The 21,198-nt window shown below is 45.5% G+C and overlaps 1 protein-coding gene and 1 pseudogene across 3 annotated transcripts in view; both read right to left on the bottom strand.

Moving 5' to 3' along the window:
- Positions 1 to 4,448, bottom strand: part of trim2a (tripartite motif containing 2a) — a 285,296-nt gene extending 280,848 nt beyond the window's left edge. The window contains exon 1 of one of the 3 annotated variants that reach the window (XM_086011965.1): positions 4,335 to 4,448. The gene's annotated coding sequence lies outside the window, so the exon portion shown is untranslated. Of the gene's footprint in view, positions 1 to 3,438; positions 3,463 to 3,731; positions 3,809 to 4,334 lie in introns of those variants that run through there. The other 2 variants (XM_086011975.1, XM_086011985.1) reach the window with 2 other exon arrangements.
- An 8,621-nt stretch (positions 4,449 to 13,069) lies between these two features.
- On the bottom strand, positions 13,070 to 19,984 carry LOC147122845 (uncharacterized; annotated as a pseudogene).
- Positions 19,985 to 21,198: the final 1,214 nt, after the last annotated feature.

The following is a 21,198-nucleotide window of genomic DNA, read 5'->3' as shown; positions in this document are numbered from 1 at the left end:
ATTCATGGGGTCTGGAGTCAATGTTGAGGACTCCCAGGGCCACTCCCTTCCGACTGTATACCACTGTGCCGCTACCTGTGGTGGATCTGTTTTGCCGGTGGGACAGGACATACCTAGGGATGGTGCTAGAAGAGTCTGGGACATTGGCTGAAAGGTATGATTCTGTGAGTATGACTATGTCAGGCTGTTGCTTGACTAGTCTGTGGGACAGCTCTCCCAATTTTGGCACAAATCCCCAGATGTTAGTGAGGAGGACTTTACAGGGTTGACTGGGCTGGGTGGGCCATTGCCGTGTCCGAGCCGAGTGGTCCGTCCGATTTTATTCTTATTATTGTTTTGCTGTAGCAATTTGTTACAACTGATTGGTTTGCTAGGCCATTTCAGAGGGCAGTTAAGAGTCAACTACATTGCTGTGTGTCTGGAGTCACATACAGGCCAGATCAGGTAAGGACGGCAGATTTACTTCCCTAAAGGACTTTAGTGAACCAGATGGGTTTTTACAACAATCCGATAGTTTCATGGTCACCAGTACTGACATAAGCTTTTTATTCCAGATTTATTTAATTAACTGAATTTAAATTCCCCAGCTGCCGTGGTGGGATTTGAACTCATGTCTCTGGATCATTAGTCCAGGCCTCTGGATTACTAGTTCAGTAACATAACCACTATGCTATCATTCCCGGTATCTTCTGCCTTGTTTTATGAATTTATTCATTTGTTTTTTACTCAACTACGTGAGGTACAGGGGAAATTTTAACCCCCAAAAACAGGTGGGTTTGGTTCGGATGGGAGGTTAAAGAGCTAAAAATCAGAAACAGGAACACAAACTGCCTCGAATCCACCCACTCCCGGTTTTAACAGAAGCGTGATAAGGGGCAGCCGACCAATCCATTCGCAGGAGGCAGGTTGGTCATTTAAATATTTTAATGAGGCTGCCTGCCTTTATTTTAACAGTGATTCTATATTTAACACAGTTGGCCGAGTTTCCAAGACCTCATGAAACTCGGCAGGTGAAAGGAGGCAAGAAGGGCAGGTTCCAGCACTGCTTGTGGGCCAGGAGGAGCAGCACTGTTTCCTCCCGACTCACCAATCTACCTAGTAAACCTCTCCCCACCGCTGTGATCGGATCCCTGTTTGCTCCCCCAACCCTGTGATCGGACCCCCCCCCCGACCACCATCTGCTCTCCTCAACCACTATCTGCTCTCCCCGACCACCATCTGCCACCCATCCATGATTGTACCCCCTGCGATCAGACCGCCCCAACCACCATCTGCCCCCCCCCCACCTGCGATCGGAGCCCCCGCGATCGGAAGACCCCTGCACTCAGACCCAACCCGACCACCACCCCCCCCCCGCAATCTCTCTCAGCCCCCCACTAGACCTACCTGGTCCCCATCTCCGAGCTAATATCCAGCCCATAGCGTTTGTGAATAAATTAGTGTTTCCCTGCTCTGTGAAGTTAGTGATACTGCGGAACACTGCCTAGTCAGGTAGAGCACAGGTTTGCTGCAGTACAGAGCTCCATCTAGGTTACCCCAACAACTTACCTTATCATCCTCAAAGGGCTTTTTTTTTTACTGCAGTAGTATATCTCTGCTTTCCATACACAATTTAGCACTAATCAGAAACACCCTATCCATACGGTGTCCTAATTGGAGCTGAATTATGAGCAGTTTGGTGCTGTGTGACCTTTCATCCACTGGGAATTGGGTTGAAGCAGCCTAATCTCATTTTACTTATTTAGCTTGTGACCTTTAAGAACCATCAGCGAGTGAGCAGACTTTTGTCCATCTGCCTTAGCTTAGTTACGTCCAAACCAGGTGATAGAAGAGAAATTGCATGATCTAACTTCTGCACCACCCATGTCATTTATTTGTCATCTTTTTCTTCACGTTTCATAAAAATTAACTTCAACAGGTTAGCTGATTTTTTAAAAATTGCGAGTTTGCCATTAGGCAGCCAAACCATAATCGTGAGTCTGATTAGTTTTCAGTTTGACCACTAGATAGAGCGCACTATGTGGCTTTGAGGTAGCCCTCTTGTATAAGGTGAAGGAAACACTGATGGGATCATTGCTACCCAGGATGACTACCGCCACTGTCAGTTGACCAAACAGTCTAATCAACAACAAGCCTAAAGGAATCTCCAGCCTAAGCATGACCTGCCCAGTCAAAGGTCAAATGTTCATTTTCAATCCATGATGCGAGCTCTTCCCCTTCTGATATGGTTGAACTGGACCTGAACCAGACAACACAGTGTAACCACACATGCATTGAACCTTGTACATGTACTGCCACATTCATCAGGAACTTAGAAAAATTATATTGTTTTTAGATCAGCCTCCATAATCAGGAGGCTGTTTGCTTGTCCACTTGTATTTTTTTTAACTTTAATAAAATTAAGCCAAATCTGACAAAAATTCAAATAGATTCAGCTTCACCAATCCTCTTGGAACCCCACCAAAAAATAGATTTTGGAGTTTTAGATTGTGGTCCATTCATAGACCAGACCACCCTATCCACCCACTTGAAAGAAGGAGCATAGTTGCAGGTGCCAATAGTGAAGGAAGGGCAGAAAAAAATTGAAAGATGGCGAAAAGAAAATAATTCTATTAGCAGAGTGTCTCATGCATCACCGCCAGCCTAAGAATGCTACACACCGAGATCCTGCAGCTTGTCTCTTCATTGATAGGGGTGATAGCGCAGCAGCATTGAATGGTGGGACACAGGTTTGATCCTCCACTCTGCTGCTCCACGGAGGTGCTGAGCAAGGGCCACAATGAGGAGGGAGGAGAAGCTGAGTGGACATCAGCAGTGGTCTGCTCTCAGGCATCTCTTAATGGCCAATTCAGGTGGAAGCTTGGAAGCAGGTTGGACACCTGCCTACTCAGACACAAGAAACTCAAGCCTGGAGAGACCAGAAGGGGAAAAAAAACAGGGGAGAAAATCAGAGGTTTTGGAAATCCCAAAAATCTTGCAAAAATACCTTGCAAGACAGAAATTGCACTGGGCTAACCAATTTCAGATTATGTAACATCAGCTTTGTAATACAGCAACCATTGAGATTTTATGATCTCAAATCTGAGAGCATTATTTAAATGAAATGTTTAGGAAGCTAACAAAGTAAAATGTACATATATATATATATCTGGAGTGACAAGAGAGACAGAGCATATTGCTTAAGGATTAAAGCTAGATTTCTACTCCATCCCTTTTTTCTAAGATTGATAACATTTTCACAATCTATGAAGAGATACTATCCAGTTTCAATAACTGCATTTTACAATAAAATATTATTTACTATGATAAGACTGTACAATAGGAACACGCCAGTACATTTAGTGAAGAAAAATATGTCACATCTCAGACAATCTTTGCTGAACATCTAATAGCATTTCAGCGAACGCAATCCCTTCAGTTTTATGTAAAGCCTCTTACCAACAACAACATTTCGAAACAACATCAGTGAACATGAAGGAAATGAGCATCAGCACCGACCGTGGGTTCTCAGTATATGGATTATACAGCAATGCACAAACCTCACCCATCTGTCGTGACAGATTTTAAATGATGATCTGGATTTGCTTTGATGTAAGCACTCTTGCTCACGGCTGTTTGACCCTATGTGATACACAGGGGCAGCAGCATCTCGGCCATCAGCTGGAAAGCACGACTGAAAGGTGTCTCTTGTCATGAAAAGTAACGCAATAAAAATGGAAGCACCTACTAACCCCATCCTCCAAACAGCATGGACCAAGCCCGTGTGTATCCGCAAGCTCGTCTGCATCCCTTTCTCTGAGCGCAGCAGAGAGCTGCTGATCGCTTATTCAAAACACGTCTTACCAATCATCTTTATTGTTGTACTGTGCGAACCCAACTAAAAGCCACACACTGGCTGAAAGGCAGGGCTTTTTTTTCCTAAATAAACTCTTATATTTTCTAATATTAGCTGACACCACCCCTTTGTTTTATTAACTCCTTCCTGCTATTAGGTAATCTTTGCAAGACTTGACCTCTTTATTCCTCTCAGTGCTCTGCAGTCTCCTACTGATCGGTGAGGAAGGAGGACAGCATGGTCCAAATGCTGACAGTATTAGTAGCGTTAAAGAGAGCAATGGACTCTTAAAACCACTTAAAACCCATTCACCTTCTGTCTAGTTTCCCACTTTAAAAAAAGTACACATTCTAGTCATCTGCCGCATCTAACGTAACCACTTCACAGCTCATTTGCCAATTTATTTCCATGATCTCACTACAAAACATCTGCCTGAACTGCACAGGAACCCCAAAAAACATTTGCAGTCTGAATGCATGAAATAGTCCAGTGTACTTACATTTAGAAATGTACTAGTGAAAGTTGTGCACTGATCCAGCAAAAGCTAATTACAAAAGGCAAAAAGGACAGAGAAAGAGAGAGTTGTAAGTCTGGCTTTCAGCACGAGAGCACAACAAAGCTGCTTCCTGAAATCTACTGTTTTCCATATGCTCAGTCCCCATGTGTATCATGGAGCAGCTGCCAGCTTTAATATCCACGTCATGATGCTTCTTGGAGGGGGGAGGGGGCAGAGATAATGAAAATGAAATTACCTGCAGTGTGAAGAAGATGGAAGGTTACCTGGGGGAGAGAAGTCAAATCACTTCAACTGAAATGTGCACCAATATATCTTTAACTATTGAATGAATATTGCACCGTACAAACTGCTGTCAGGCAGAAATCTGCAGTTTATTTTTTATAATGCTGAAGATCACTTACTAATGTGCTACATTTGTAATGTCGGTTGGTTTGGCTCATTTCTAGTAAGGACACTGTCCTCCAACTCAGCTGTTTATGTGCAAAAGGGGTTTACAAAAACCATTACTAGATAATGCGGCAACAATATAGCTAAAAAAATGACTCATTAATATTCATCTCATTTCCTACTGAAGAACCTGTCTCTTCAGAGCAGTTGCCATAGAAACTATGGGCAGCTAGTTGCTCCTCAGTTAGGCTGTTTCCATGGCAATTATACATGTATCCGTTTAACAGGGCGACATAAAAGCCTTCCCTCCTACAAGAGCATTTTCTTTTCCTTAAAAGATATTATGGGAAACATACCTACTTAATTTGACTAAAGGTAGGGACGGCATGTGACTTTAATATGTAGCTACCACTACATCAGAATTCTAAATATTACAGTTGAAGGATGAAGAACAAAGCTATCAGGGTCATAGAGAATGTACATCAGACAAACAGCATATATAATTATATCTATGATTTCTCTCTCCAAGAATGACTGACCTTGTACAAAAATATGTTTGGCATCAAAGGATCGGATAGGATACAAAGTGGCATTCAGAGTATTACCATTGCAATCACACAGTAAGAGTTACTGAAAGCTGCATTATAATGGTAATTAGAGCTTGCTTAATTTCCAGTAATGTCAGGCATGCTGTAAATCTGTGTAATAGTAGAAAACCTCTATTAACAGAGGTAACTTCCCCAACTCGACAATACTAAAGCACTAGAAACCCTGCAGTGAAGATTTCAGTTACACCAGAAAGGGAAATCTATCAATTAAGAATTCATGAAGATAAATCAAATGTTTTCATCCTACAATTAAGTTGTTTTTTAATATAGGTTTTAATCACAACAAAATGGAAATCAAACATCAGTACTGAAGAGGTATGGTGCAAACACACATAATAGAATTGACAGGCTTGAAATCTGCTCAGATGGGATTGGCATATAAGGTTGAATACAAATTAAAAGCATTTGTTTTTCTCACGATGGAGAGCTTTATACATCCTTTCTTCGTTCGTTAGAATTAAACATAGCCAACCCTAGACTTCAGTATCTTCCTCATCTCTGTTCCTTCTCCCAGCCTCTCTTTCTCCTATAAGTATGAACACACTGTCCTTCTGTCCCTTTGGCATATACAGAAGACTGACAGAAGTAAAGAGGTCCATCACAAGATTTACAGAAATTATCCCATTGCAGAACAGGTGCAGGGAAACTCCTCAGTCCCTAGGCTAACTGATTTTGTTTATTTTTCAACTCACATGCTTTGATACTGATTGCAGTAAAATATATTTAAACATCAGGAATAACTCTAAATGAAACACCTAAAGCTCAGGTTTGCACGAAGTAAAAAAAAAAAAACATTTTGCCTGTGCTTGTCTCTGTCGATACTTTTTTCCCACCTATTCACTATTCTTCCTTATTCTTTCTCTGCCCCTTTTCTAAAAAAACCTTAAAATTTACTTATTTTCCAGTTAATATACTCTATTCTATTTTAACTTCCCAAAAGAGAAACTGTGAGAGCTCCCCCTCCCCTCGCCCACCATTTCCCCAGCTGCGCTCACACACCTCCAATCAACTGGTTTCAGAGCAACACTGGAAAAAGTTTGGGAGCAGGTCACCCTCCCACTTCTCTTGATCACAGTCGGTCAAAGGGAGACCAAGAAAAGGAAACAGAAGGTTTACCCTCAGCAAAACAAAAATAAGAGGTATCACTTCCAATCATCTCTACTCAAATTAATTCCCTCATTAAAATGACAGGCATAGGAGCTGCATATGAATGCATCAAGCATTCAGAAACTGAAGTTAACATTGTGTAATTTGAAGATTAATGAGTTAATGGCACAAAACTTCTCAAGAGATGCAAGGTTAGCAATAAATATCTGTAAAATATTGTCCCCAGGATGTATTAGTTAATTATAAGTGTAATTAAGAGGGTTAATATACTTGTATTATTCAAGCATCTGTCCTTTAGATTAGACACTAATCTAAGGCCCTATTTGCCTGTTCAGGTGGTTGTGAAAGATCCCATGGCGCTATTTGAAGAAGAGCAGGGGAGTTCTTCCCATGCCCTGGCCAACATTTTTCACTCAACCAATAACACTAAAGCAGATTATCTTGTCATTTATCACATTGTTGTTTGTGAAACCTCGCTGTGTACAAATTTATAAACGTATAAAATTCTGACGGCTAGACAGACTGGATGCAAGGAGGATGTTTCCCCTGGCTGGGGGGTCTAGAACGAAGGGTCACAGTCTCAGGATACGGGGTAGGACATTTAGGACTGAGATGAGGAGAAATTTCTTCACTCAGAGGGTGGTGAACCTGTGCAATTCTCTACCACAGAAGACTGTGGAGGCCAAGTCACTGAATATATTTAAGAAGGAGATAGATAGATTTCTAGACACAAAAGGCAACAAGGGGTATGGGGAGAGAGCGGGAATATGGTATTGAGATAGAGGATCAGCCATGATCATATTGAATGGCAGAGCAGGCTCCAAGGGCCGAATGGCCTACTCCTGCTCCTAGTTTTCTATGTTTATATGTTTCTAAATTGGCTGTTGTGTTTGCCTACACTAGAATAGTGATGACACGTCAATAGTAATTCAATCGCTATGAAGCGCTTTGGCACATCCTGAGGATGTGGAAGGTATATAAATGCAGGTTTGCTTGTTCAAATCAACACCACATAGTACATTAAATGCTCCCAGTGGGGAGTTGCACTGGTAGGGAGCACATTGTAGAATTTTGCAGGTGCACAGGCCGTGATTTTAACAGATGGCAAATTATGGGTTATGCACGTATGGTTTCCTGCAATGCGATCCCTGTATGTGTGGCTGTCTGTTGGGAACATAGGATTGCAGCTTCTGCCCTTAACTCGCCATAAAAGGTCAAAGATCTCACTTAGGCTCCGTTGAAAAGCAATGGAACTTTATATCTGATAATATTGGCCATCTTGTCTTTATACAGATCTATCACAGAGATTCTGCAATGAAGTATGAAGTTTAACATCATTGTAAAACCTCAATTCTTTCTCCCAAAGTTTAAAATTAAAAACATGGCTGCTCGCTATTCTATTGCACAAAGCAGTGCAGCGTGTGTCCGATATAACTGAGACCAAATCGACACAAACGTGATTAAATTGAATTAATAATGAGAACAACCACGTGACCAATGCAAAAAATCAAAGTGTTTCAATTGCAATTACCCCCTAAAGGGTGATAAGGCCTGCCAGCACATCAGAAAGCTTAACTGTGAAATGAATGTGTGCACTTCAAAGTTCCTACCACTGATACACAGCTATAGAACAAATCCTGTAAAACATATTGGAAATACAATCAAATGTTACCACATTTTATAAGAAGTAATAGGATCACACAAGAACATTTAGAAAACCAGTATTTTTCCAGTTTTCTCCCCTGTTCTTCCCTCCTTTCCTGATAGCAATGATTCGTTGCTGGGGTATGGTTGCACAAACAACAGCAGCTCTCTGGTACGTGGGACAAGTGGCCATTCATTATGGCTCAATACAGAATATAACACACAATGCACTACATAGTGGAAACAGATTCAATGGTTACATTCAAAAGGGAATTGGACATATACAGTACTTGAAAAGTAAAAAAAATGCTAGGTTATGGGGAAAGAGTGGGGGAGTGGGACAAGTTGGATAGCTCTTTCAAAGAGCCAAAACAGTCACGATGGGCCAAATGGCCTCTTTCTGTGCTGTATCATTCTATGTGCAGGCATTTGTGCATTCTCCAAAATTAATTCTCAGTCTTAAGATAACCTACGTGGCTTCGCGATAAGGCTGGATACACGGAGAATGAAAATGTCACCGGTACAGGGGATGATAGTGCTGTGAGCTTACGGTACAGCATGTTTTGTCAGCATCGGCCTGTGGGAAATGAAATGTGTGGCTGTGGGATGAGCGTTACTGAGCTGTGATAGACTCCCCTATACATGCGACAGCTGTGCATATTTCAGGGGAAGTGGCATAAACACATATTTGCACTACCATAAGCTTACTGTTGGTTGATATTATACTCAGTTCAGATACCAGGTGAGCCATCCAAGTCACACTGCATTCATTTAATATTCTGAGCCATAGTAGGAAAATACAGAATACGGCAAACTCCTTCTGTTTGCCAATCATCTGCCACAGAGGAACAAATTAGGCATCCCATCCACAACGCTGAAATCGTCCACAGTGAAGGGTTCACAAAGAGTGAAGATTTCATGCACCAATGCAAATATTAGGCTCAGAATGTTACAGTGGTGCAGTGACACAACCCGCTTTATCTGGAAGGCAAAGACTCAGTGCAGGATTCATTTTGAAAGATTTTGAACTCAGCCTCACAAGCGGGGAATTTCCCCCGAGCTGCTGCCACTCCGCCCGTTGTAACTTCACCGGATGTGCAGGTGAAACACTGTCCACGGAGGCGAACAGAATTTCTGTCGCACTTCTGGCAAAGTTATGGCGACGGAGTGGGAGCAGCTTCGAGAAAATCCCTGGCCATTGTTTCAAACAGACCATGGCTCTGGCATGACATCGTTTATCCTTTTAACGTAATCGCATTAGTGCTAGGGGTGCTACCAGTGGGTTAGGAAGGGGGAAATCAGCTCCTGATAACTACAAGTGACTCTGGCTGGAAATGCACAGGGGTAGATAGTGGGTCAAGATAGGCTTGGCCTCAGCTGTGAGACCTTCTTCGGTTGAATAGTCTGCCAGCATTCCACTTTCCGGCCTCAGAACTGCAGGGAGTCAATGCCTTGAAGAGAAGAGGAGGCGAGGAAAGAAAATTGGCAAAAAATGGAGGAAGTAAAGAAACCGTGGCAATGAGTTCTAACAGTTCAACAATCAGTCAAAGATGGACTCCTGCGGGTCGATGTTAACTGTTCCTGCCGGGTGGGAAAAGGGCAACAGTGGGTCTGCTGCCCATTTTATACCCGCCCTATTTTCCTATGGAAAGTAATATTGGGCGGGGTACAAAACAAGCAACTGACCCACTGCTGTTTGTTTCCCACCTGACTGGAACAGATCAAATCAATCATCCTGGCCTTCAAAGATAAAGCAGCTTGTGCTGTCACATCAATGTAATGTTCTGGGCATCAATTCTCCACTCCACCCAAGCGAAAAACAATAAACACAGTCCAATTCAATTCCATCTGAAAACATGTAAATACTTAATGCCACATACAGGAAAGCAGATTAAAGAAATACAACAGTCTTAAAAGCTGGAAAAAAAGAAAAATGTTGAGTAAAATATTCCAAAGTGTTCTTGAAGTAAGAGTTTAGAAAGATTCAATCCTGCATAGGGGAAAATGTGTCAAATGCATTGTTTGCATAGTTAAAGGAATGGAAAAATAGTAAAAGGAATGGTGGAGTCAATTAGGCACAAAAAAGGAAATCTTCTTGTGAATATCAGGTACAGAATGCAGTAGAAAACCAGGCAGAATATAGAGAGTGAAGGGGGAACTTGAAAAAGGATATAAGATGGGTAGAGAGTATGAGAAAAGATTAACAGGTAACATAAAAGGGGACCCAAAAATATTTATCAACATATAAAAGTTCAAGGATAGTTAAAGGAATGGTGGGGCTGATTAGGGACAAAAAAGGAAATCTTCTGGTGGAGGCAAAGGACATGATTGAGGTACTGAATGAGTACTTTGTATCTGTCTTCACTAAAGAAAAGGATGGTTAATGTCGCAGTAGAGGAGGGGGAAGTAGAGATATTAGATAGGATGAAAATAGATAGAAAGGAGATGCTAAATAAGTTGACATTCCTCAAAGTTAACAAGTCACCCGGTCCAGATGGGATGCATCCTAGGTTGCTGAGGAAAGCTAGGGTGGAGATAGCAGAAGCTCTGACCACAATCCTTCAATCCTCCTTGGATATGGGAGTAGTGCCAGAGGACTGGAGGATTGCAAATGTTACATTCCTGTTCAAAAAAGGGGAGAGGAGAGGGATAAAACTGGTAACGACAGGCCAGTCAGTCCAACATCTGTGGTGGGAAAACTACTAGAGACCATGGCCAAGGACAAAATTAATTTTGACTTGGAGAAGCATGGGTTAATAAGGGACAGGCAGCAAAGATTTATTAAAGACAACTGTCTGACTAACCTGATTGTGTATTTTGATGAAGTAACAGAGAGGGTTGATGAAGGTAGAGCAGTAGATGTATATATGGGCCGTGAAATTCGGGGGTTTAGTGCTGGCCATTAAGGCTGGTTTTGATGAAAAAATGGCGGCCAACTCGCTACCGCCGGCTTCCAGTGGGTCCCGTCATGGCCGCCATTTTGGGGAGGTCGGTAGCGCTGGCGTTGCTAGTGCTCGCTCCACATAATTAGATGAGGCAGATCGTGACGTCAATGAGCGTGCAACGCTGATATGACGGACGAGCTGCCATTTTGGACGTCGCCGCTCCATTTAACACCCTCTCCTAATCACAACCAGCTGACCTTGCATTCAGCAGCAGCAAGGACCCCCAAGGGGCACTACTTAAAGGGATCATCAACAACTTGCAGCTGACTTGCTTTTTCAGCTCTACTGGCTCTGTGTACGTTTATGCAACTGTTTGGAGCTTTCTAGAGTTATTTAAAGTTGGTGAGGTGAGAGGGAGTGTTGCTGCAAGTGGAGCAGGCCTTGCTTCTGAATTCAAGGGTTCTGGTCGGACTACGTTCTCCCAGTCATGGGTGCTCCAGTTGCAGTCCCCCTCGCGTTTGAGTATGACAGGGAGATGGAGCAGAGGCAGCGAAGAAAGGGACAAGAGGGAGGAGGAGGAGGGTTCTCAGCAGGAGGCTATACCTACCTAGGGTCTTCAGAAAGCACTTCTCCTATCTGCATTTAAGCCAGGGGCAATGTAATAGGAGACTCCGCTTCACCAAGGAGGTGGTCACAGAACTCTGCCACCTCCTGCAACAAGACCTGCAGCCTCAGAGCAGGGCAAACCCAGCTCTCCCAGTGGCCCTCAAGGTCACTGTGGCCCTCAGTTTATTTGCCATCGAATCCTTCCAGTCTGGAGCAGGAGACATAGCTAACATCTCCCGGTTCGCCATCCATCGCTGCATCCGGGAGGCCACAGAGGCTCTGTACTCCAGGAGAAGGGATTTCATTGTCTTCCCTCTGAGCACACATGTGGCTTTGCCAGGATAGTGGGCTTCCCCATGGTGCAAGGCGTGGCTTTGCGGGCACCGTATACTAATCCTGAGGTGTTTCGTAACCGCAAAGGCTAACACTCACTTAATGTGCAGTTGGTGTGCGACCACATCCAGCGCATCATGAGATTAATGACTACTATCCTGGCAGAAGTCATGATGCCTTCATCCTGCGCCAGTCTGGAGTGCCAGCAATCTTCCAGCCACCACTTCAAACCCGAGGGTAGCTGCTCGGAGACAAGGGCTATCCGCTCTGCACCTGGCTGATGACTCTCCTCCACAACCCCACCACTCGTGGGTAGCACTCATATAATGACAGTCATTGAGCAGACCATCGGAGTGCTCAAGCAACGGTTCTGCTGCTTTGACCGCTCAGGAGGAGCCCTCCAGTACACGCCGGAGCAGGTGTCCCATTTCATGATGGTCTGCTGCATGCTCCACAATGTGGCCATCATTAACTTGCAGCCCTTGCCACCACGGGTTCCGGGACCACCTCAGGAGGAGGAGGAAAAGGAGGAGGAGGAGAAAGGGAGGAGGCAGGCAGCAGATCCCCATTCCGGTGGGGTGTCCATGAGCGCCTCATCAGACTCCGGTTCCAGTAAATGAAGCCATCCCTGTTGCTCACCACTTCCCCATCATACCATCCTCTCTCACGGAACATCGCAACGTCCTCCTGGGTACAAAGATGAAATGAGAGCCACCACAAAACACACATTCCAAACATTATTCCTAAATTTATCAAATTCAAATCAAAAGAACAATGTCAACTAATCACCCTTGTGCATTCTCTTAGTGCCTGTGATTCGTGTGCCTTTTCCTACTCTAGTGCTCCTACGAAGTGCTGCCCCAGTGGCTGCAGCATGGCTGGTGGAAGGATGCTGACTTTCCCTGGGGGACACCGCAGATGGCCTTGCAGGATGACCTGGAGGAGCTCTGGACCAAGCAGGCCTGGCTGTAGACTGCAGCACTTCGGCATGGGCAGCAACGGTCTGGACTGACTGGTTGACAGACAGCAGCAAGGGCAAAGGCAGAGTAGCACTGGTGGGAGTAGGAATGTTGTCATCCTGAGAGAGGACAGCAGGGAGCCACTGCCACTCCCCCGGGGGCGGCGCCTCAGCATTCCTAGAAAGCTGTTAGAGGACAGATTGCTGGGCTGCTATGACACCCTGCAAGCCCCTTTCGACACTTGTAAACCCAGCAACGATGGCAGCAGTCTGAGCTTGCATGGATGCAATCTACTGGAATTTTTTGAGGATGTAACTGGTAAAATAGATAAGGGAGAACCAGTGTATTATGTCCGTGTATAATTGAGACACGGACTGCAGGAGTTGATTATAACAAGTCTTTACTGAATGGAGACAACCTGGACACTGAAACTACAGAAGCCTGCTAGGGCCTTTTATACAGGGGTGGTCACTGCCGGTACTGCAGTCTGAGACCAGTTATTCCCTTAAAGGTACATACACAACAATTCCTCCCCTTTTAGATAAACAGTACATAACATTCATTTAACAACTAAATAATAACTAATTACAATTACAATTACGGTTGCTAGCTACATTGGTTGAAGTTAAGCAATTATAAGTTCAGTCTTTGAGGAGGCTTCCTGATTCTGTCTGGATAACGCCTCTTTGGGATATCAGGTTCTTCTGGCAAGGTTGAGTCAGGATCAATGTCGTTGTTTGGTTCATCTGCTTCCAATATCACCGATTCTGCGGTAGATGCAATTGGTACTTCGGTTTCATCGTCAGGTGTATCAGATCGTGGTGTGGAGTTGACGTTTTCCAGTGACTCTAGAATCTGGTCAGCATGGCATCTTACAATGCTCTCCCCAACGTCCATGGTATACATTAGAGGTCCTTGCCATGTACAGATCGTTCCTGGCTGCCATTTCTCTGTGTGGTAGTCCCGGGCCAAAACTGGTTGACCTATCTTAAAACTCCTGGTTGGCCTTTCATTCATATTCTGAAACTGCCTGTTCTCCACATCTCTTCTGATGTTTGGCTTAACCAAATCCAAGCGGCATCGTAGTCTTCGATTGAAGAACATCATGGCTGGAGTTTGGTTGGTAACCGCATGTGTCGCATTCCGGTAGGCAAACAAGAAGTTATCCACCTTGTGTTGTAGGGGTATATCTTCATTACACATTGCCTTGATAGCCTTCTTGAATGTTTGAACAAACCTCTCGGCCAATCCATTAGTGGCTGGATGATATGGGGCAGATGTGTAATGCTTAACACCATTGTTCTTTAAGAACCTCTGGAACTCTTCAGACACAAACTGTGGTCCATTGTCAGAGCAAATCTGTTCAGGCAGCCCATTCCTGGCGAATATGGTTCGTAAGACTGTGATAGTTTTTTCTGTGGTGGTTGAGGACATTTTTATTACCTCTGGCCACTTTGAATGTGCATCCACCGCAATTAAAAACATCGAGTCCATAAAGGGACCAGCAAAATCAATGTGCACCCTTTGCCATGGAGATGAGGGCCACTCCCATGGATGTAGAGGAGCTTGTGGTGGGGCGTTTTGGACCTTCTGGCATCCTGTACAGCTCTTGGTCATCTCTTTGATTTCTCTATCGATTCCCGGCCACCACACAAACGCTCTGGCTAAGTTCTTCATTTTTACCCCTCCCAGATGACCCTCATGAAGCTCATTGAGCACTCTATCCTTCAATTTGGGTGGAATCACTACTCTGGATCCACACATCAAGGTTCCTCTGCACACTGACAGCTGTTCTCTTCTCGGCGAGAATGCTGGCAGCAGTGGTTCGCCATGTGCTGGCCATCCCTTCACTGTTAAATCATAGACCCAGGAGAGTGTCGGGTCATTTCGTGTTTCCTTTTCTATGTTTGCATTCATCACAGGGAGACATTCGACTATAGTCGAGTGGAATAACTCCACTGGATCCACTGCCAGTTCTTCTTCCACCGTCGGCAACGGTAGGCGCGACAATCCATCAGCATTCCCATGTTGTTTAGTTCCTTTGTACTCGATGTCATATTGGTGAGCCCCTAGGAAAAGGGACCACCTCTGTAGCTGTTGTGCCGTCATTATCGGTACGCCCTTCTGAGGGTTGAAAATGGAGACGAGAGGTTGATGGTCAGTTAGTAGAGTAAATTTCTGACCGTGCAGGTAGTGATTGAACTTCTTCACCCCCCACACCAGGCTGAGGGCCTCTCTGTCACTCTGGGCGTAGTTATGCTCGGCTGAAGTTAACGAGCGTGACGCAAAAGCTATCGGCCTCTCTGAACCATCAAGGAATTTATGTGACAGTACCGCCCCAATGCCGTAGGGAGACGCATCACACGCCAGTCTTATCGGTAGTGATGGGTTGTAGTGAGCCAATACTTCTCTTGAAGTGATTAGGTCCTTACTCTTCTGAAAGGCCCGCTTGCATTCATCGCTCCATTTCCATGCTACTCCCGTTCGTAGTAGGGCGTTCAGTGGATGCAGAATTGTGGACAAATTCGGCAAAAACTTATGGTAGTAATTCACCAATCCGAGAAATGACCGCAGTTGCGACACATTTTCAGGCGCTGGAGCCTTAACTACCACTTCAATTTTGTCAGGGGACTTATGCAACCCCTCTTCATCAATCACGTGGCCACAATACGATATCTGTTTCTTAAAAAACTCGCACTTGGGGCGATTGGCTCGTAGCCCATGTCCACGTAGTCTAGTGAGCACCTGCTCTAGGTTGGCAAGGTGATCACTGTCATCTTCACCTGTCACTAGGATGTCGTCCAAGTAACACTGAGTCCCCGGAATCCCTTGCAGGACTTGTTCCATCGTTCTTTGCCATATCGCCGGAGCTGATGCTACTCCGAATACCAGTCGATTATACTGGTAAAGACCTTTGTGAGTGTTTATCGTGAGATACTTCCTAGAGGATTCTTCAACCTCCATCTGCAAATATGCTTGTGCGAGGTCAATTTTTGTAAAACGCTTCCCTCCAGGTAGTGAGGCGAAGATATCTTCTATCCTTGGAAGAGGATATTGTACTGTGCGAAGGACTGGGTTCACCGTCACCTTGAAGTCCCCACAGATGCGAACCTTCCTTGGCTCCTCAGACTTATTGTTTAACATTTTTTTCATGACAGGAACAATGGGTGTCGCCCACTCGCTCCAGTCGACCTTAGATAACACGCCTGCATTCTTCAGATTCTCCAGCTCTGCCTCGACGGCTGGGCGAATTGCATATGGTACCGGTCTTGCTTTGAAAAACTTGGGAATTGCATTCTCCTCTATTTTTATCGAGGCGGTTACGCCTTTAAGAGTGCCCAGTTCTTGTTGAAATATCTCTTTGGCGTCAGCTAAGATTGTTGACAATCGTCCAGGAGTGACGTCGTCATCCTGTTTTACCAGCCACCGTCATTGCCTGAATGGAGTGCCAGTCTAAACTTATCTTTCTGATCCATTCACGTCCCAATAACGGTGGTCCACCATCTTGCAGAATGTAGAGATACAATTTCCGTATTTTCTTGCCGTTGTATTCGACAGGCACCCTTATTTTTCCTCTGGGGTATACTTTTTGCCCCGTATACGTCCTCAAGACAATGGATGTCTCTCTCAAGGGCATGTGTGAGAATAGCCGCTCGTAGTCTCGTCGATTCATGACGGTTAGAGCTGATCCTGTATCCAATTCCATTTTGACTTGGGACCCTGCTATCGTCAGGGTGACCCAAATGGTTCGGTGATCCTCTTTTGCGATTACGTTGTGAAGTTTGAGACAGCTTAGTCTCTTGTTCCCGGATTCACTATCGCTCATCTGGTCTTCGGAACTGCTGTCCGTCATCTTTTGTACTTTCCTGTACGGTTCCTTAGTAGCCTTTTTGTTGTCGTTGGTCTTCTTCCCAGACCTGCAAACTCATGCAATGTGTCCCATCTTTCCGCATTGCCTGCATATTTTGTCCTTGGACCAGCAGTCCTTCTGGTCATGGTTTGTTCTGCCGCAGCGATAACATTTTGCAAATCCCCATGTCATTTCGTGGGTGCCATATTACTGTGGCTTTTGTTGTATTTCCGCAGCTCCCCTTGCTGCTGCTTCGTACGATACTGCCACGCTGAAAGCCTTATCTAGCGTCAGCTCTTTCTCTGAGAGTAACCTCTTCTGGGTTCCTTCACTCAGCAGTCCACAGACAAATTTGTCCCGTAAGGTATCTGCCAGTCCTGCTCCGAACTGGCAGTGCTTTGATAGCTTGCGTAGTTCCGTAAGGTAATCAGCATTGCTCTCATTTTTATGCTGATTTCTCCTGTGGAATTTAAATCTTTCTGCTATCAGCAGCGGTGTAGGATTTAGGTGTTCCTGTAGGATAGCAACAATTTCATTAAAACTCTTCGCCTTCGGTTTGACTGGAGTAATCAGGTCCTGCAATAGGCCGTACGTTCTTGCGCCCATTAAATTTAGCAATACCGATGCCTTTTTCTCATCGGCTATTTCGTTTGCCTCGCAATATACCTCGACTCTTTCCACATACGCGGTCCAGTCTTCTATTGCATTATCGAAGGCAGTGATATCGCCAGTCTTTGGCATCTTGAAAATCTAAGATGGCGCCTCCCACGCATTTCCTTCTTCCCCGCCGAGTTAAGATGGCGCCTCCCGCGCTTTCCCGCCGCTGCCGCTGCTGCCAACGCTGTTGCTGGCGATTATATTTATTTTAATATCCTGTAATGGCGACGCCCTATGGTCTTCGCACCTCCCCGATCGCTGCTGCCAACGCCGCTCTCCGCGGTATTTTTATTTTTCTATCGCGCTTCAATATTTGCTCCGTTAATTGAAGAACCGTTCCCATCGTGGAGCGGACCCTCTGGGACACTTCCCTCCCTCTTCTTAGGTCCGAACGCTGCCCGGCTTCGAAGCACCGGCCGCGCCCTGTGTGCTCCACCCTCTCTCTCTCTCTTTGCTTCCCGACTCGCTGCCCGGCCCCGTTGCAGAGCCACCCGATCGAGCTCTAGCCCGCCGCAGCCCAGGAAGGATCAGTGCACTACCTGCCACCAGCCCGATTAGCTGGGAAACCACAGACTGGAGAACCAAGCCTGGCTCTCGACAGTCTCTCCTGCAACTTTTCAATTCGATGATTTGGAGGGCGGTTGCCCACGGTCGACGCCCGTTTCTTGAGTTTCTTTGGATTCTTTTTTTTTTCTTCCTTCTGGCTCCGACCTTCAATAACGTCGTCTGAGGTGCTGCCGAGTTGCAGGTAAGTTCGTTTCTTACTCGTCGCCAGTATTATGTCCGTGTATAATTGAGACACGGAATGCAGGAGTTGATTATAACAAGTCTTTACTGAATGGAGACAACCTGGAAACTGAAACTACAGAAGCCTTTTATACAGGGGTGGTCACTGCTGGTACTGCAGTCTGAGACCAGTTATTCCCTTAAAGGTACATACACAACACAGTGGATGTGGTGTATTTGGACTTTCAGAAGGCTTTCGATAAGGTCCTGCATAAGAGATTAGCGTGTAAAGTTAAGGGACATGGGATTGGGGGCAAGGTATTGACTTGGATAGAGAACTGGTTGGCAGACAGAAAGCAAAGAGTTGGAATAAACGGGTCTTTTTCAGAGTGGCAGGCAGTGACTAGTGGGGTACCGCAGGGATTGGTCCTTGGGCCCCAGCTATTCACAATATATATTAATGATCTAGACAAGGGAACTTGATGTAATATCTCCAAATTTGCAGACGACACAAAGCTGGGTGGGCGTGTGTGCTGTGAGGAGGATGCCGAGAAACTCCAGGATGATTTGGACAGGCTGGGTGATTGGGCAGAAGCATGGCAGATGCAATATAACGTGGATAAATGTGGGCCGAATGGGCTACTCCTGCTCCTATCTTCTATGTTTCTATGTTTCTATGCAAGCTGAGTCTGCAGGAGAGCATTCTGCGCTTCCACTGCAGCACTGAGACATTGGGTCGCTTCCGCCTGTGCTGCAATGGAAGCTGCGACATCGCCCATCACACACAGCATCATCGTTGGGTCTACAAGGTCTCTCATGGAATTGCTCATCATTTCCATCCTGGAAGTCATGGGCTCCAAGCTCTGCGCAAAACCCTGTGCAGTGTTGGAGCTGGATTCCTCCACGCTCCTGGACACCTACAAAAGGCTCTCAGGCAGGCTTGCCATTGCACTTAGCATTTCCGTGTGCATGCCCATCACCCTTCTTCTGAAGGCCGCCTCATCAAGGTCATCATCTGATTCCTGTGGAGCAGAACACGTGCTGAATTCGCCCTCCGGGCAGCTGGCACCCGAGCCTTCCTTTCCCACTGGCCTGGCTGCAGCCCACTCGTGCTCGGTGACTCACCACGTGCAGATCCTACCTCTATACCACCCTCTAAAGTACCCGCAGTACCATTTTCTGAGCTGGTATCTGCGAGTGTCAGATGCGGTGCCGGTGTGTCTTCTTCTCCTCTATCAGTCTCTTCCTCAAGTTCAGGGACAGGAAGGGCCAGTTTGCAATTGTTGTGTATCTGAAAGCAGAAAGGCACAAGGGTCAGGTTGTGGTAAAGAGAGGGGGAAAGAAAGATATCCAGGCACACACCATCAGCTGCTTGTAAGTGAGAAGAGATAATGGGATGAGGGGGAAGAAGAATTAAGTATGATCATATTGTCATTATCAGCGATACTTTCCACTTCTCCGCTCACCATGGACTCTGTCACAGCTCCTCCAATTAATTGGAACACTAATTCCTCCAGGTCAGTTTGGTTCTCAACACTCGCTTGGCCACCCCCCGTCTGCTGTTGATCTCTGCGGTTATAAGCCACCTTTGTGGATGGTGGGGTATGGCATTTGAAGATGCATTCACTGACCTTGATCACACGTGTGAGGTCATTAAACTTCTTCCTGCACTGGATCCAGTTCCTCGGGGAAAGATTGCTGGCACTGACCACTTCAGTAATCTGCTCACACTGCCTTCTTACAGTGACTCTGGAGGGTCTCCTGGCCCCCTGCAGGTAGAGGACCTGCCTTCTCCTTTCTACCCCTGCACTAAGGCCTCCAGTCCTGCGTCTGAGAACCTAGGTGCCCTTTCTCTGCCCTGTTGAGCCATAGTTACCTTCCACTTTCCTTTGCAACAATTATAATGAGGTAAAAACAGAAAATGCTGGAAATACTCAGCAGGTCAGGCAGCACCTGTGGAGAGAGAAACAGAGTTAACGTTTCAGGTCGATGACCCTTCGTCAGAACTGGAAAAAGTTGGAGATGAAACAGGTTTTTAAGCAAGTGTAGGGGCAGGGAAAGGGGGGAGGGGAGGAAAGAACAAAAGGGAAGGTCTGTGATAGGATGGAAGGCAGGAGAGATTAAGAGACAAAAAGGAAGATGGTGCAAGGCAAAAGGAGATGGTAATGGGACAAGTTAAGAAACAAAAGATGACTCTAGATGAAGTGTAAATGTCTCTTAATCTCACCTGCATTCCATCCTATCACAGACCTTCCCATGAAATTAGTCCCCCTGCTGAGCGCTCAGCCAGCCAGCTTCAATCATGTTAATTAGCAGGCAGCATGAATTTTGCGTGCTGCCTGCATTACTTTCAACGAGCACGGTCAGATCGCACATCACGATCCCTGTGCCCATTTTCGGGCCTTATCGAATTTAGTCCCCATAGTTTCATACCCAGTCCTAATTTGGACTGTGCACATCTAAAAAATTGCTATTCCAAAGTGTATTCGCTCCATTATATCTTGTCACGCCCAATATTACAGAATGTCATCAGAGAAGTTACTGGGCTGTGAGAAAGAAGAGTGTATGTGTGAGTGCGGCAATGTCTAGATCTATGTGTAACCTCATCAGAGATCGGACGATGGAACATGGTAGACCTATGGAACCTGGAACAGTGGCCACTGAGCTTGGAAACAGACAATTAAAAATCTAACATTTTCTGTCATCAAAAGTAGTGTTTGTGATTGATTTAGAATCAGAGGGGGAGAAATTCGGTTAGGGGCAATAACTTTTAAAAGTTGAAAAAATTAGCGCCAGGCGCTAATGTCTTTCAAAGTTTAAAAAATTTGGGTTTTGCGCTCCAGCTAGGAAGTGGAGGGCTAAATCAAGTGCTCCACTTCCTTCCTGGAGCGCAGCAGGTAGCAGGCGGGGCGGTAGGTGTGCAGCGCTGTACAATGGGCCGGGCAGCGCTGCCGCGTTGGAATGCTCCTTCCCTCCATTAAAGGGAAGGGTCATCGCTGCAGGCACTGCAAAGAAAAAACTCCCCTCGCCCCCACAGCAGCCACAATCTGGCCCGATCAGCCCCATGCACTGCAACAGAGTGCT

Source organism: Somniosus microcephalus, chromosome 2 (genome assembly GCF_052327205.1).
Source record: "Somniosus microcephalus isolate GS21.2 chromosome 2, FLI_Smic_1.0, whole genome shotgun sequence".
Lineage (NCBI taxonomy): Eukaryota > Metazoa > Chordata > Chondrichthyes > Squaliformes > Somniosidae > Somniosus > Somniosus microcephalus.
Note: the sequence above shows the minus strand (reverse complement) of the source record. Positions and strands in the feature narration are given on the sequence as shown.